Source organism: Danio rerio, chromosome 2 (assembly GCF_052040795.2).
Source record: "Danio rerio strain M-AB ecotype USA chromosome 2, GRCz13ab, whole genome shotgun sequence".
In the NCBI taxonomy this organism is placed as follows: domain Eukaryota; kingdom Metazoa; phylum Chordata; class Actinopteri; order Cypriniformes; family Danionidae; genus Danio; species Danio rerio.
Genome location: NC_141022.1, coordinates 32,269,391 through 32,286,927, shown reverse-complemented (window position 1 = coordinate 32,286,927; position 17,537 = coordinate 32,269,391). Strand labels below are relative to the sequence as shown.

Here is a 17,537-nt window from a genome sequence, read left to right as displayed (position 1 = left end):
CAGCAGGTGAACGATTTTGATCTTGCTGCTGGTTTAATCGACCGGGGCATGAGCGAATTAAATGACCCACTTCCCCGCATGAAAAACACTTCATGCTGTTTGTAGTCACAAATATTACGTAATTAAATTCGTCCTGACGAAAGTTTAAAGCCACATCTAATTCATCCAAGTTGTCCTGCAAAATCATATAGGCGTAACGCCGAAAAGACACAACATGCTTTAACAAAGGCGACTTACACCCGATAGGAATCATTTTTATCGGGGAAACAAGTTTGCCATAGCGAGAAAGCATTCGGGTCAGCACCTCGTTCGAAATAAAAGGTGGTACGTTGGACAAAGTTATTCTTTTAGATGGGGTGGACAGCGGAAGCACTGGGGTGAAAATTCCACCAATAACTATTCCACTTTCAACCAATTGATTCGCCAAATCAACCGTCTTTAAGAATACTACAATCGCATTATTCATACGAGATGCTGACAGGATGCTTTCAGTGCCGACAACTTCACCTATAGCCAAACTACACTCCTCCACACTAACAGTGGAGTCCACTTTGATCCCATGACGCCGTGTCAGAAAATCAAAGCTCCGACTCCCCGTCAAAGCCATTCTGGCACGAAAACCGAGAGCAGATGCTCCGGTATAAGTTTAATTGATTCTCTTTCTCGAACTAATGAAGCCAACAACCTCAAAAAGAAGAGAAAAAGGATAGAAAAAGTAAATCTTTCGTACCTGCACACACGCCAAACGCTCACACACAGCTCCGCCCACTCACTCAGCACATGCGCAACCGAAAGAAAGAAAGAAAGAAAGAAAGAAAGAAAGAAAGAAAGAAAGAAAGAAAACTATATGCACATAAAATAGCTTGAGGGTGGTTAAATTATGGAATAATTAAAAGTTTGTTGAGTGGACTATTTATTAAGTTTCACCGTAAGAAAGTAATTAATAGTGATTAATCACGTAAAAGGTGTGATTAATTGTACTTGAAAAAAAAATATCAATGTAATCTGTCGTCATCCCTACTTCAATCACATCAGCTGTTCAGAACCTAAACTTCACTGCATCTTTGATTTAGTCAGTGCAGTATAGATGATCTGTCAATAGCCTAACTTTCTGAAACAGAGCATGTGTGCACAAATCCATGCCTATTTCAATGAAGCTATAGTGTTTGTATCTTGCAGGCCCGCTTCCACCCAAGATCAATACATTCTCACTTTAGGAAGGACATTTTATACCACAAACTTTCATTGCAGAGATTTCCATCCCTGTCCATCAGTATGTCACCATGAGGCTGAAGCAGCTCTAATTAGCAGCGAAGCTTAAGCCTGGCTGTTTCTGTCCTCAAGTAAAAACCTCACATTAATGTGTCATCTTTGTTTCGACATTCATGCCACAATCTATGTCACTTTAATCAATGCATACACCGAGCTCTGGTGGGAAGACTACTCATTCTCAATTAAAAGTACCATTAATAGCCAAAACAATGTAGTGCAGGTAGAGTAAAAGAAAATGTTTTAAAAGCCACCCAAAGTACAGTAGGATTAAAAATAGTCCTTCTAAAAGTAGCGAGTATTAGACTGTGGAAAGTATTCCCCCTTAAACCCTGCAAAATTAAAATTGTGGCGTACATCAGCACAAATTAATTTTACATTTACGTGTAAGTGTACATTAAATTACTTGCCATTCTTAAGCACAGATTAACTACAACTTTAAAAATGTAAGATTAATTTAATGTGAGAATGCATTAGTTTAATAAATGCACATATAATAAGCTGACAGAAACAGGTTGATGTGTTAATATGCAATGCTAAATCTGTGTAACCTAAGTGGCAAAAATCTATATGTGACAATATGTTAATGCTTTGGATATGCTCTTTAAACTCTGTAAGCTTGTGCAAAACTGATTGAATTTGTAAAACAATTTGTGCTTGTGTTTGAAAACGTAACATTTTGTATTCTGTTAATTTACTCCACTGAGTTGTCATTCATGGAAACAGACACAAACTAATCAGACAACAACAACAATAACAATACATGCATTTTGCAGGTTTCTGCGTCTGAGGTTGGATCTAATTTAATTGATGTGGAGACTTTTTTTAAACTACAGTTTTTCAACTCAGGCTTGAAATATGTGCCTACAATGCAATCTCACAGCAACTCGTAACTTTTTGATTTAGTGGCTAATTCGTATGAATTTGTACGTTGTAATTCGTACAATTTATTCGTACATCACCCAATGACGGTTGAGGTTAGGGGTGGGCTTGGGTGCCATGCCTCCCTTTTAAAATTGTGCATTTTTGTACGACTGAACTCTAGCCACTAAACTGACAAAACGTAAAATACTTAAGTTTCCTCGTGAGATCAGGCTGGTGCCTCAGACTATATTTTTGCAAAATGAAAAAAAAAAACATTTCTTAGGGTACGTTTAATGTTTCAGTCACAAAACGTCCTTGTTACACATTGTAACGTCCACTGCTATTGTTGCATCCCAATTTTCGTACCTATGCTACACCCTAAAAGTATGTGCTTTTTTTGTGAATGAAGAGTATACACGTTTGAGTATGCAAGAGTATGCAAGCTTTAAGCTTTATACTACTTCCTTGTTAACAGATCGTTATGGTGCTAAGTTACGAGTCCTGTCAATCATCCACATTTCTTTCATATTTAAGTTCCTACCTTAATGGAGAAGCAGCAGCAGGATAATCTGCCATTCCTGAGTATTCATGCAGGGAAATCTCCTTAGGTCTTTGAATAATTATCCATCATTTATTCATTCATTCATTTTCTTTTCAGCTTAGTCCCTTTATTAATCCAGGGTTGCCACAACGAAATGAACCGCCAACTTATCCAGCACATTTTTACGCCGCGGATGCCCTTCCAGTCGCAATTCATCTCTGGAAAACATCCACACACACACACACACACACACACACACACACACACACACACACACACACACACACACACACACACACACACACACACACACACACACACACACACACACACACACACACACACACACACACTACAGACAATTTAGCCTACCTAATTCACCTGTTCCACATGTCTTTGGACTGTGGGGGAAACTGGAGCACCCGGAGGAAACCCACGCCAACACAGGGAGAACATGCAAACTTCACACAGAAACGCAACTGAGCCGAGGATCGAACCAGCGACCTTCATGCCGTAAGGCGACAGCACTACCTACTGCGCCACTGCCTTGCCAAAACAAAAGATGTTTCAGGGAAAAATCAGCACACATGCTCCTTGGCAGCGCTCTGGTGTGTGTGACCCCCTTAATAAATGCATGCATTTGGAGGAAGTCTTCCCTTTCAAATTCAAACATATGTTTTACTGCCTCTCCAAAAGAAAAGTAAAGAAAAAGAAAAAGAAAAAGAAATAAGAAATAAGAAATGAAAAAAGAAGGAAAAAATAAGGAAAAAGAGGTACAGACACACAAAAAATGGGTGGGATGTTTTAATCCAAATTGGATTAAATGTGGAAAAACCCAACCATAAATATACAATGGTAATTTGGAATGACCAAAAATATAAAAATAATATGGCTCAGTGAAAGGTTGCTGGTTCAACCAGCTGCATTTCTGTGTGGAGTTTGCGTGTTCTTCCTATGTTGGCATGGGTTTTCTTTAGGTGCTACAGTTTCCCCTACAGTCCAGAGACATGCACTATAGATAAATTTGAATAAACTAAGTTGCCCATAACGTCTGAGTGTCTGTGAATGAGTGTGTATGGGTGTACTGGGTTGTGGCTGGAAAGGCATCGGCTGTGTAAAACATATCCTTGATTAGTTGGTGGTTTATTCCTCTGTGGCAACCTCTGAAACAGAGACTAAGCCAAAGGAAAATGAATGAATAATAATAGGTTAGGTGTATCCATATGAATAAAATTAAATAACACTTTTGGTTTAAAACAGATTCCCACTATTGCCTGCCTATTAATATATTATTACCTGTTTTGTGGCAGTTATAAAGTATGGTCCTATTTTACATCTCTAATCCAACCCAATACCTAAACCGCTCCCTTACTAACTAATAATAAACACCAAATCAGTAGTATATTGTTTTAGAAGCATTAGTTAATTGTTTGTTAAAAGCAATATTTGTGCCTTAAAATAAAATCTGATCATATTCAATAAAATAATTAAGCATTTGAATAGTCCAGTTAGTGTAACGTTATGCTTTCCTGTCACTCCAGCCCAATCAAACAAGAAATTAAACTGTTAGTTAATTATACAAACAGTGCTCAATTTTTAGATATACATGAAAGTCTACCTTTAAACATAAAAACAAAACAACATGTGCACATTTATACTTGTTAGCACAGAGACTTAACTGGATATTTGCACTGATAGGATTTTACAACACTCAGGGAATCTTCTCAAGCACCAGATGAATGAACAGCATCTGTGGTGTACTATAATGTGTACAAATGGGGGTTATTTGTGGTACTTGCTTTCTGGAATTATGATAAACAAGTTAAGACCTCAATTTAACATCTTACCTGAAGGACAATGGCTATATACATGCATTTGGTACAGTGTTTTTTACACCATTGAATTTGAGCCCCCCCTGCTGGATCGTCATGTGGTCTTTGATGCCTAGACTCGATATTGCTTATAGATTCAGCAGAAATAGGCCTATTACTGTAGCTTCACATGGAATAGGATGTTTTCTCGACTAAAGGACGATGCTCACTCACTCACTTTCTTTGGCTTAGTTCCTGATTTATCAGGGGTCGCCACAGCAGAATGATCCACTAATTACTTTGGCACATTTTGTTTTTTTTAATGCATTGGATGCCCTTCCAGTCACAAAAGAACAATGCTTTCAAACTATATTTTAAAAGTCCACCAATATAAAATCAACATTTGAATCCATTTCTGTCTATGTTACATAAAATGATTATCACATCCAAAATATCATATTTAGGCCAAAAAAACTGAATGTTCATTCACTCAGTTATGAGATTTAGATTCGGGCCTTAGAAAAAGAGTTTCATCGTTTCAAGTGAAAGAAAAAAGAAAAAAGAAAAAAAGTTTTTGTAGTGCTTTCAATTTCTGTCTGTAAGATTTCAATAGTGCATATACAGTATTTAAAAGCTTTTTTCTCTGTAGGTTTTTTCTTTTTCGTTTTACTAAGCCATAAATTTCCACTTCAGTAGCACTAACATGCACTAGATTTTACAGTTTAATTTATGCTAATATTACTTAGTAAAAGTGGTTTTATGCAGTTTTATAATTATTAAACCTAAAATGTATCTGTAAAAACAAAACTAAAACTAAATAACTACAAATATTAAAAAAAAAAATCATTTGGAACCACACTCCATCCCTAGTGATCACATATTGGTTGAAATATATGTAAATTACTGCATATTTAATTAATGTCTCATTTGCATATTTAAACAGCAATTTGAAGACTTCAGAAATGTTTGTGATTCTTAATATAGTCAGTCAAGTGGAGAAGCAATGATTAGTTAATTAGGTGACAATTTAGTTTAAGTACCATATCTCATAGTGTTCATTACCAGGTAGTTATTAAGATATTGCTGTTTATTTTTATATATAAAGTTTATTCTGTCCAATCGTATTCTGCGTCCCTAATCATAAACCCAACTCAATAACTATTATTAAAGAGGCAAATAGGAGTTTATTAAGCTAAAACCAAAAGTTTTTTTATTAATTAATTAACATTAATTATATCTTAAAGTAAAGCGACTGTTATATATATAAAAATAGAAATTCAGCTATAAAGTAGATATCCATTATAGTAGAAAAGTAGATAATATTTTTTTTTTTATGTAAGATCAAACATCTTATATATATTGGAGTTTTATTGTATATTAAGTTGCTTCATGATTTGACACCTGACCGAAAAAATAAAATAACATAAAATAAAATAAAATAAAAAAAGAGAGAAATAAAACATTGTTATTTAACAGAAATTTGGAACGGTCTAAAATCATGCAATACTTGTGAGGTGATACTGCCACCCAGAGTCCAACTGTGCTAATGGCTTAGCTATAATATTTGGCAGAAGGGTTTTGTATTTATATTACGAACAACATTTAACTTTATGTATCTTAGTGCTGTTAATAAATGTATTCATCCATGTTTTTGTTTATTTTGTTTATCATTGATTTATTTAGGAGCAAGTGAGCATGGAGTGACAGTTCAGTTACTTTTATAGTTTTGAAAGGATCCTCAAAATTTACTTTTGTTGCTGGCTTAAATTACTTGTTCAATTTGTGTTGAGACAACACAATTCCTAATTTTTATTATTTTTTATTTATTTTTTTGGAGACAGATTAATTGTTTATATGTAATCCACTTAAATTTGAAAGAACAAAAAACAAACAAAAAAAGCAATTAAGTTAACTTAATCAATTTGTGTTGGGATAGCATAAGAATTGTGTGGAATAGAATTGTTTTTTACAGTGCTTGTTCTCACTAAAGGCAACTACTTCATCAAAATTAGGCTATTATTATTATTATTATATTATTATTAGCAGCAACAGCACAGAAGTAGCAGTAGTAGTTGTAGTAGTGTTTGTTGTTTTACCATTTTATGATATTTGTAATGCGTTTGATTGCTTATCTGAATTCCTTATCTCATACAACAGTTGTGAAGCCTAATATTTTTAGAATCTAGAATAGAGTGTATTGTAAACAGACATGCTATATTATTGTTAAATACATTTTGTTTAAGTTGTTAAGAATAGTCAATTCAATTTATGTTTATTTATATAGTCCTTCTTACAATGTAGATTGTGTCAAAGCAGCTTAACAAAGTTCTAGTTCTAGGATTTAAAAAAAAATTAAGAATAGCAGTATGTTTTTTATTTTGCTTCACGGCATGGATCTATGGATGGAATGATGGATGGATTGATGGATAGATTGAAGGATTGATTGATTGATGTTCATGGGATGCTAAACAGACAAAAAGGAGTGAGCTGTAATGGCAAATTAATTAATCAGTTAATGCAATTAATGGGAAATGGAGGTACAAATGTGAAATACATTATGTGATTTAGCTGCTTCAGCTAGAAACCTATACAACTTCTGGCCACCGTTAAAGGAATGCAGCATGAATTCCCTGATCAGCAAACATCAACACTGAGCTGTCAAGAACAGATCTAAAGAATATATATATATATTTCTCTGCCCTTCAGAAGAACAGTGAAATATATGACTGCAGTCCACACAGACACACACACACACACACACACACACACACACACACACACACACACACACACACACACACACACACACACACACAGAATATATACTGTTGAAATCAAAATTATTAATCACCAATTTATCCTGCATATGTTGTACGTAGTGGATGCCCTTTCAGCTGCAACCCATCACTGTGGTTAACTGTACACTATACGGACAATTTAGCTTACCCAATTTACCTACAGCGCATATCTATGGAGGAAACCGTAGCACCTAAGGGAAACCCATGCAAACTGGGAGAACATGTAAACTCCACACAGAAATGCCAACTGACTTAGCCGAGGCTCAAACCAGCAACCTTCTTGCTGTGAGTCAATAATCCTACCCATTGCACCACCGTGACACCCCCAATATATTGATTGTGCCACTTATTCTATGATTATTAGAAAAGATACAGACAAGTTAATCATGTTCTTTGCCGTATCAATATTTGATCATCAGTTATGTTTAGGGTTCGGATTAGGACATGTTAGATCTCTAGATCTCTAAAGGCTTAACTAGGTTAATTAGGTTATTAAGACAAGTAAGGGTAATTAGGAAAACCATTGAAAAATGATGGTTTGTTCTGTAAATCTTCAAAAAACATTGCTTAAGGGGGTAATAATATTGACCTTTAAATGGCTTTTATTCTAGCCATAAATAAAACAAATAAGACTTTCTCCAGAAATAAACTGTGAATATCCCTTGCTCTGTTAAACATCATTCAGGAAATGTTTGAAAATATTTGAAAATAGATCACAGCAGGGTGAATAATTTTGACTTCAACTGTATACTGCATAGTATTTTTGTATTGTATTACACAGATACTGGCTTTCACTCACTCTAAAACTTACTGTATCCATTATCCTTTTAGAGATGAATACTGTAAGTCCCAGTATATGACAAAAGCATTGAGTTCGGAGGAGCAGTTTGTGCTGAAAGTTAGTGAAGGACTCTTGATACAACCAGCTGAAGTGTTTTATTTATGGCTTATGGTTAAAAAGTGAGTGAAGTCCATTCCTCCTACAGTTCTTCAATTACAGTATTTCTGAAATGCTCTGCCTACATGCTGTACTGCACAACTGTCATCCACAGATATTATAAATGATCCTGCTCTAAAAGGTTTTGCCAAATGCTGCTTTGCTTTGAAGTGGTCATTTAGATTTCAAGAGCAACACACAATACAATGCTCCATATAATCAGACAGAGAGGTATGTTTGTTTGATCCATTAATGCGGATTACGCAACATGTTCTCTGCCTATGTACTGTACCGTGCAATTATTAAGTTCTTACACATTTTCTCTAAGAAGAAAAATACTCTTTGGATGTGCAAAATAAAACAACCAACTTTTGATCTATGATTCGTTAAAATATACAGTTGAAGTCAGAATTATTAGGCCCCCGGTTTATTTTTTCCCCAATTTCTGTTTCATGGAGAGAAGATTTCTAAACATAATAGTTTTGATAACTCATTTTTAATAACTGATTTCTTTTATCTTTGTCATAATGACAGTAAATAATATTTTACTAGATATTTTCAAGACACTTCTATAAAGCTAAAAGTGACATTTAATGGCTTAACCAGGTTAATTAGGGTAACTAGGCAGGTTAGGGTAGTTAGGCAAGTTATTGTGTGATGGTTTGTTCAGTAAAAATAAAAATATATAGCTTAAAGGGGCTAATAATAAATAAAATAAAACGGCTTAAAAATAATAAAAAGTTTTTTATTCTAGCCAAAATAAAAAAATAAGACTTTTATCCAGAAGTAAAAATATTATCAGACATACTGTTAAAATTTTCTTGCTCTGTCAAACATCATCAAAAAATGTTTTATTTTTAACTGTGCGTGCGTGTGTGTGTGTTACTTGTTTCTTTTTAAATATATAATTATCAGGGAGCCAATCAAAAATGATCTAATTTTCTGCCTCTGATAATTATTCTTTGATTTGTGTTAGAATCTAATTTTTTTGCTTGTTTGTTTGTTTGTTTGTTTGTCATTTATTTATTTAAATGAGACTTGTGGCCAAATTAAATTGTAGTGCAAAAAGTTATATTTTTAATGTTTTTCTTTTTTAATGAGTAGATTAAAATATAACCACTATATCTTCAAACCTGCACATTCATTTTAATTTAATAATTAATGAATCAGAATGTAACCAATTGCTGTTTCTAAAAATGGTTTTGCAAATGAGTCAGTCAACAACACACTAATTGCTTACTACAGAGAGTCACATTTATTTTTCTGTGCCAAAGTCACATGACCAGCAAGTGACGCTGTTGGATATAAAAGAATTATCAGCAGGTCCAGACTGAATCTACAGATTTGATCACTACATCACGGCTTATTTTTAGTCAAACTCTGTGGGATGAAAATGCAAAATGGCAGATAATAAGTGCAAGTTTGCTTTCTGCTGTGCTGTGGGCGTAGATTCTGTGTGGGCCTGTTGATCGGTTTAGCCAATTTCTGTAGGCTGATCCACCTTCTGTACTGTACAGATCATAAAGAACAAAGGCATTGTTGCTTGTAAGTTCAGTTCAGTTAAACAACTGTCTCTGCATCGTTTGTGTATACATGCCTTGTTCACACTGTCAATGCTTTGTTGATGTCAGCAGGTTGCTACTGTTGTTGCTAGAAGGTGTTGTTATTCTGGATGCTCCAACAACATTGGTCGACTACTCAGATCTGATTTCAAATGAGATGTATTGACTATTTTGGAAGTGAAACAATTCAACATAGGCTCATGCTGAAAATGTAGCCCTTTATATTATGTGGCCAGAGGAACATATGGTTGCATTTTGTTTTTAAAACCAATGCTACGGGGCAGTATGACGCTGTTCCTTTTCACAGTTACCAGTTGACCGCTTACCTCCATGTGGACGTCTTTTTCACTGTTACTAGTTGGTCCAGTGGCTCGTCATGTATGTCTGAGGATTTGAGACGCAGAGCGGAGTTGACCATAATGATGGGGTTTGAGTCTGGTGAAGAACGATTCCAGTAATAATAGACATTTATTTAGAAACATTTATTAATATTTACAGTTAATAAACAAGTAAATACCAGGGGTGAGGCCTTTTCTTTTTCTAGATTGCTTTTGAAAACACTATGGGTTGGGTTTAAGGAAATGGGTGAGCGCTGGTCAATTGGTCCTTTTTAAAACACTATCGATTGGGTTTAGGGTGGGTGGAGCAATTGATAGTCAGTCGACAGCAGCCTCTAGTAGAGTTACGCGAGAAGAGCAGGCGCGAATGGTACTCACGAGAGAAATTTGCGTTCTCAAAAAGCATACACAGCGGCCTCTAGAAGATACCTGAAAACAAAACCTGCAAACAACGTACCTCCTGGGACGTATTTGGTGCTCTCCAGAAATGAATTCCAGGATAGATCATCAGAATGAGCCTGGGTTGAATCAATTTTACTGATAAAAAATCCTACTTAATAGCCTTATTTTTTATACACTTTGTTGTTTCAAATGACTAAAAATGTCGATAAAGATTACTGAGTTAAACTAGAATGTACAACTATTAACGTTATAAACGTCAAAGGAGCCAGCCCATCCCAAATTAGAAAGCATAAACGACACATAAAACAACTGTGTATCACAAAAATACAGACAATAGTAGTTAAAAGATATCTTACATTGTAAATCTTACATACAAATAAGATTGAATTTGTGCATAATATGTTAAAATGCAGCATTTCTTGTCTTTGTTTCTTGCATTCACATATGAGAGTAATCTGTCCAGCCAAATGTAACTAAAAAAAAAAAAAAGGTCCTGTCACTTTTATAAAATTGTACATTTAACACAGATGTACATCTATGTTTAAAAACAGATTTCAAAAATAACATATTTCTCCATTCAAAATTAAAGGATCACGATGAAATTAATATTTGGCTTGGGTAATTAAATAAGCCCAACGTCTTTAATTTGATTAGCCAACCATTTAGGTCTAATTTAGTAATGGATTTGTTCTCCTGTAAAAAAAGTAAATAAATAAATAAAAAATTGTGCTGTATAATACAAATATTACTAACAAAACTGCATGAATCAACCTTGCTCAGAATGTCAACAATTCCTGACTCAATTTTCCATGATGTTGTTTTATTCTGTATGTGGGAAGAAACAAATCATATAGAAATCACTCACAGCAATGCTGTCTTCTCCATCTTACAGACACTTAGCTGCTGTATCATTGGAGCGCCTCTTGTCTCCAGTTCTTTTTAGCATTCACTGCATTTGGGAACTGTTCATTTGCATAAAGGGAAACTTTTGTCTCCTTTGTTGTGTTGTTGGACACAGTCCAGCTGGATTCTTATGCACAGCTGGATGCTTATGCTGCAGGTCTCATTGAAAATGAATGAGTGTAGGTCACTTTGTCGATGCAGATCGATATTAGTGTGGACACTGTTTCAGACTCCAAGGATGGCAACTTTAGGTCATATAAAAATCCTGGGAAAGGGGCACAATTTGTCGCCTACCAGTTTATTATTGATAAGAACAACCGAGTAATACAATTCTGCAGTGCTAACCCCTTTATGCTTGAACATAGCCTATTTGTTTCAGTATTGACCACATTTGCCTTTGAATATTGTGTAATTTAAGTGTTATATTTGCTGTTTTGATAACACTTTAACATAGTTGTCCATTAGTTTGAGTTGTATAGCATGAACAAACAATGCACAATGCATTTATTACAGGAATTATTATTTTTTTCAAAGTAAAATAACTATGTAGTTGCAACAAAAAATAAATACAATGTTCTTACTGTGATCATGATGTATTACAGAACACTTCTGATGGTCTTGAGGTGGCTTATGGGTAGGGTTAGGGACAGGATTGGTGGTATATTTAGGTTTAAGGATGGGTTAATATAATTACATTTGTATTTACAGATGTAATTACAGAAATTAATTGCAGATGTAATTACATGCGAGTATTAAATAAATTGTAATTACAATGTAAATTGACACAGTAAGTACAATGCAACCTATGATTTATTTCAGTGTACACAGCAAAATATGGGGACCCAAAACAACTCTATGGGTGTTAATTTCAACACTTTGAAAGTGTCTCATGGGGTCCACTTAAAACAGAGTTAAATCAACACTTTTAAAAGGGTTGGCACATTGACACCGAAGTAAGGGTTAATTTTAACTCTGGGCAGAGTTAAAAAATGTAACTATATTTAACACCGCCTGGTGTAATATATTATTTTATTCAACTCTCTTGAGTGTAAATATGGTAAAAAGGTCAAATAGACTGTAAATTACAAAAGAAAAAACATTTTATTTGAAAACATTCACCACTTCAATAATTCATTCAGTTTTTAAAATGCAACAATGTCCAATATGCTTTAAATGTTTTATTAGACAGTATCAACAACATATGTATGACCAGTGCTCAAAAAGGCTGTTTCAGTCCTTTGGTCCAAACTTGATGTGTTATCAGAGCAATTTGAAAGTTCAGTATAGCGTCACTCATAGTTTTCTTCTGAACGCATAGTTTTCTTATGAAATCATATTTTAAACTTCTTGGCGTGCAAATCTTTCACTTTTGGTGTTTCCTTGGTCCTCCATATCAAACACAGCAGTTTAAAGAGCCCATATTATACATGAAATAGGGTCATATCTTGGTTGTAAGGGTCTCCAACAACAGTTTAATATGCATGCAAGGTCAAAAAACACTTTCGTGGTCTTATAATCTGCATTTATTTTTACCTAATTATCCCAGCGACTCCTGTATGAATCGTTCAGGGATTCATTTGTTCCCAAACCCCTCCTTAGCGCGAAGCTAATCTGCGCTGATTGGACCGATGACAGTCTGTTGCGATTGGTCGACTGCCTTCAGTCAGAGAATGAAATGCCAAACAGCTAATCAGCAATATAAAAGTAATCACAGTTCATACACGCTCGATAGTGTAAGGCGTGGATTTTAGCTGCCAGTGGGTCAATGTAAATACAGACTATGGACTTGAAAATACAGACGACTAACTATTTTATTGAGCAAAAACTCCAAAAACAGTTGAGGAGATCTCCTAGCTTCTCACTCTGCTCTTTTCACAGACACACACACACACACACACACACACACACACACTCACACACACACACACATACGCACTTAACCCTGCTCCGGACGAAAACGCGCGCGCGCACACACACACACACACACACACACACACAAACACACACACCTCCGGACGACAGCGCGCGCACGCACACACAGACACACACACTAACGTTACTCCCCGTCCACGGAGCTCCGTTAACGCAGCACGCGTCGCGCTTTTAACGTGACTTTGCACACGATAAGAGAATATAGCCAGTTAACCTGATACAGTACACGCGGTTACAAGTAACAAATCACAACTAAATACATTTGCAAGCTAGAGTCAACGAGGCAACTTTAATCGCACGTACTTACACTTGAGAAATGGAGGAAGAAACCCATCCTGACGTCTATCAGTAAGTTACTGATCCTTCCTTTAACAAACGCTGATGAAGTATTCTTTGTAGCATGTAGCTTCCAGAAGTTTCCAGTAGTTTCCAACTGCTTGGTTATAATGCTGAGGTTTCATCTTTGGGTAGAGACTCAATATATCCATCTGCAGTGTGACTTCAATCGACCGGCATGTTTGTGTGTGTGTGTGTGTGTGTGTGTGTGTGTGTGTGTGTGTCTCGGTTTCTGCGTCAGAGGGTGGGGCCTCAGGTTTGAAATCTCCCGGGTTTGCGCGTGCACGTGAATAACTTGGTTTCGTTCGTACGTCATGGCGAAACACCTAATGAATCCGTATCAAGGCGACTCGTTTGAAGCACTATGAGTCGACTCTTTTTTAGATGAATCAACCGTTTTTAACACTGTACACTAACAGATTTAAGCCTTAGCTGGATACTCCACTTCACTTAGAGCTGTGTTACACACTACATGGAGGGGAATTTTCAAAAACCCATAATATGGGCTCTTTAAATGAAGGTATAAAGGCTGTAAACTTGTGTGAAAACAAACTGGAGCTAGGAAATCTCATCAAGCATGTCCTGTGAATGAAGTGCTTCCCAGCCACAGGATGACCTTTTTATCCATGACGATGTAGCAGCTGCTGATCGCTCGTCTGGTGGTTCCTGATGCACGGATATAGGGTGAAGCTCATCTAAGAACTCTTCAAGACTCCAGCATGGCTAAGAAAAATGTTTGAAAACAAATTGCAATCAAATTCTATGATATATTTAAAATAACATTTAAAGTTAATAAAACATTTAAGAAATCTAAACTCACCTTTTGAAAATCTTCATGATGATCCACAACTTGACTCTCCCAGCTGGTTGAGGTGACAGGATATGGAAAAGTAGAAAAAACACATACATCACTGTTGGATCTCCAAAAACAATTAGGTTAACCACTATGACTAGAACTGGAAAAACAGGCAGCTGTCTGTCCAGAATCCTCAATTTAACACAACAATTGGAGCAAAATTTAGAGGAGCTTAAAATCTTTTATATCATTTAGTGATGTTGACTTCCCCAAAATATTGGCCACAGTGTAAAAAATATTCATAAACTTACAGTTTTCTGTAAGCGTGTGCATGCGCGCGTGTGTGTGTGTGTGTGTGTGTGTGTGTGTGTGTGTGTGTGTGTGTGTGTGTGTGTGTGTGTGTGTGTGTGTGTGTGTGCGCGTGCGTGTTTCTTTACCAGATTCAACTTGTTAGGCCCTTTCAGGTCCAGTATTGACGCCACCTTTCCTGGAGTCTAGCAGATGTTTCAGGTCCAAATATAATCTAAAATATTAGGATAAGCAGAAGAGGAAAAGTGCAAATTAAAGAGCAAAACATTATTTAAGTAACAGTTCACCCACAATACAAAACTTATCACCTTCATGTCATTTGTTATTCTCTAATACCCTCTCAGGTTATTGTGAAAATAAATACAGAACTTTATCAAACATACCTTCATTATTATCACCACAAAAATAAAAATACACCATCCGTCTCTAATCAGCCACCGTCACAGGGTTGTGTTATTGTATAGAGAACTGTGGCTGTTAAAAAACAACAACACATTAGTATCTAACACATATGCATAACCTTCAGATAAAAAAGAGAGATGAACATCACAAAGTATGCCTCACACTTTTTCAGATATCTTTTGATTCAGATGTTGATTATTAATAATAAATCAACAAATCAATCCTGCATTATCATTAGGCTGCTCAAATATGAATCAGTTGATTAATTTTACAGACAGGTGGCTGTTTACAACGCACTAAATTGTCTTTAATAAAACGGAAATGTTGTGTACAGTACATGCTAAGTTGAGCCAATAGTTTTAAGCACAATATGATGCGAAAGAAAAAGCTTGACTAAGATGTTCCTGACTACAGAAATAGCCTAACTTACTTACGTCAGACATCCCGAGTTGGGAAAAGTCATTTTCGGGGGATACAGAGTTGATTTGCGGGAGGTAGCGGGAGAGATAAGTACCTGAAGAGCAATGGGATGAGTTGCGCGCGACGTACCTAAAGAGCGGTGGGGATGACTTGCGCGCGACGTACCTGAAGAGCGGAGGGGGTGACTTGCGCGCGACGTACCTAAAGAGCTGGGAGGGATGCGGTGGAGAGGGTTGTGCAAAGTGTTTAATGACCAGGCGGGAGACGCGCGATTTCCAGGAGATTATCATTCATTTGCGGGCATCTACTTGGGCATCTGGGAGTCTGTGCATTTGCGGGATAACGTTAACGTTAGTCCCGCAACTTCCGGGAGACTTCTGTAACGTTAAATGTCTGAGAAAGTGCAAACGCGGTCATTTAAAGACATTAATGTTAACATTCCGACCTTAATGGCTGTCAACGCTTAATATAATTCAAGCGTACGTTATCACGCGAGTCTATGGACTAACAGTATATGGACGGCCACGAATGAACCAGTTTAAAAGGGCCGCGGTGCTTAAAATAACCAAATTAACATACACGAATAACAAACAATCATATGTTTTAGTCAGGAAGCCTTTTACAAGTAAGCATATGTTCATTTACTCACCAGATATGTTTTAGAAACTCTCCAGAGCTTATGGAAACCGTCCTGTGTTGCCGTTAGCATCCGGGCAGAGTAGGCTAACGTTAGGCGGCTCCGGGGATTCCCTCGCTAGTTTGCTTCGAATTAAAGGAGAAGTGTTGATTTTATTTTATAGATGGGTAACAACGCACAAAATGGCTTTAAGCGTGACAGAAATGTGTTGAACATGTACATTTGATGTTTTTATGCACTATGTATGCGTGAGCATATATAAAAACATTCTTGAAAAGAAGTCAATAGTAATGCAGTTAAGCTAGATACACAAACGACCATGAATGAACTGCAGAAGTTTAAAATTGTCTCTCCATTCTAAAGTTATTAACGTAACAATATGTTTACAACTGTATTTCCTTAAAGAAAGTCAGTAAAATACCAACATTTAGGTAGTTTGACTCACCAAATGGCGTCTGGAAAATTCTTCAGTGACTGGGGCTGCATGAATTCCCGGATGTTGGAAATAACACCACCAAGTGTTGAAAAGATAACTCCTTGATTTCGCACTGAATAAAATCAATTCTAACTCTAATTATATTCATTTATCAAAATCTAACTCTATAACGTCAACACTTTACTCTCAAATGCTTCAACACCGAGAATTTAACTCTGATGAATTTGCTGTGTAAGTACATACTGTACTAGTTAAAGCCACACACACACACACACACACACACACACACACACACACACACAAGAACGAACATGTTTAAACTTCATATAAAATAAATGATGAAAAAATATGCATGATATATCCAAACAAAACAACTTAAAATTTCAGTTTATTAACTGTAACTCTATGGTCATCAGGCTATATCAGTCTTGGTCATGTGATCATAAATAGAACACTTACTTTCTCAAAGTCATCATCATCGACTTCAAGGCTAAAAATACAGTGTTTGTGTGCAGGTGTAAAAGAAAGCATCTTAAAAATGCAGACTTGACGTTAAAGCTCTTGAATTCCAGGATTATACTATTGCAAACAGTTGATGGGTCTCATTTTAAAGGACTGTAAAATCTGATTAATGGCCAACTAACACTTTTTAGTAAAGTTCAAAAGTCTAGTAATCAGTACCGTTTGTGTGCAATCATTTTCTTACTCTAGTTAAGAAAAACCCTATTAAATTGCTTGATAAAGTACCATTTTGTCAAGCTAATTTCTAGTTCCCAGCATGCATTGTTTTACAATCTAGTAAATGCTTAAATGAAGTGCTATTGTGTGTGTTTTTGCACAAGAG

The 17,537-nt window shown here is 36.0% G+C and overlaps 1 protein-coding gene and 1 long non-coding RNA gene across 21 annotated transcripts in view; one reads left to right on the top strand and one right to left on the bottom strand.

Annotated features, from left to right (window-relative positions):
* The window catches only part of LOC147837115 (uncharacterized), a 533,045-nt gene that overhangs the window by 85,411 nt on the left and 430,097 nt on the right, over window positions 1-17,537 (top strand). The window lies entirely within an intron of this gene.
* Window positions 14,282-16,383, bottom strand: LOC147846384 (uncharacterized). The gene is made up of 5 exons (XR_015478596.1): window positions 16,270-16,383; window positions 15,182-15,272; window positions 14,927-15,012; window positions 14,514-14,556; window positions 14,282-14,416 (listed from the first exon to the last, which is right to left on the bottom strand). It is a non-coding gene; the product is annotated as an uncharacterized LOC147846384 (long non-coding RNA).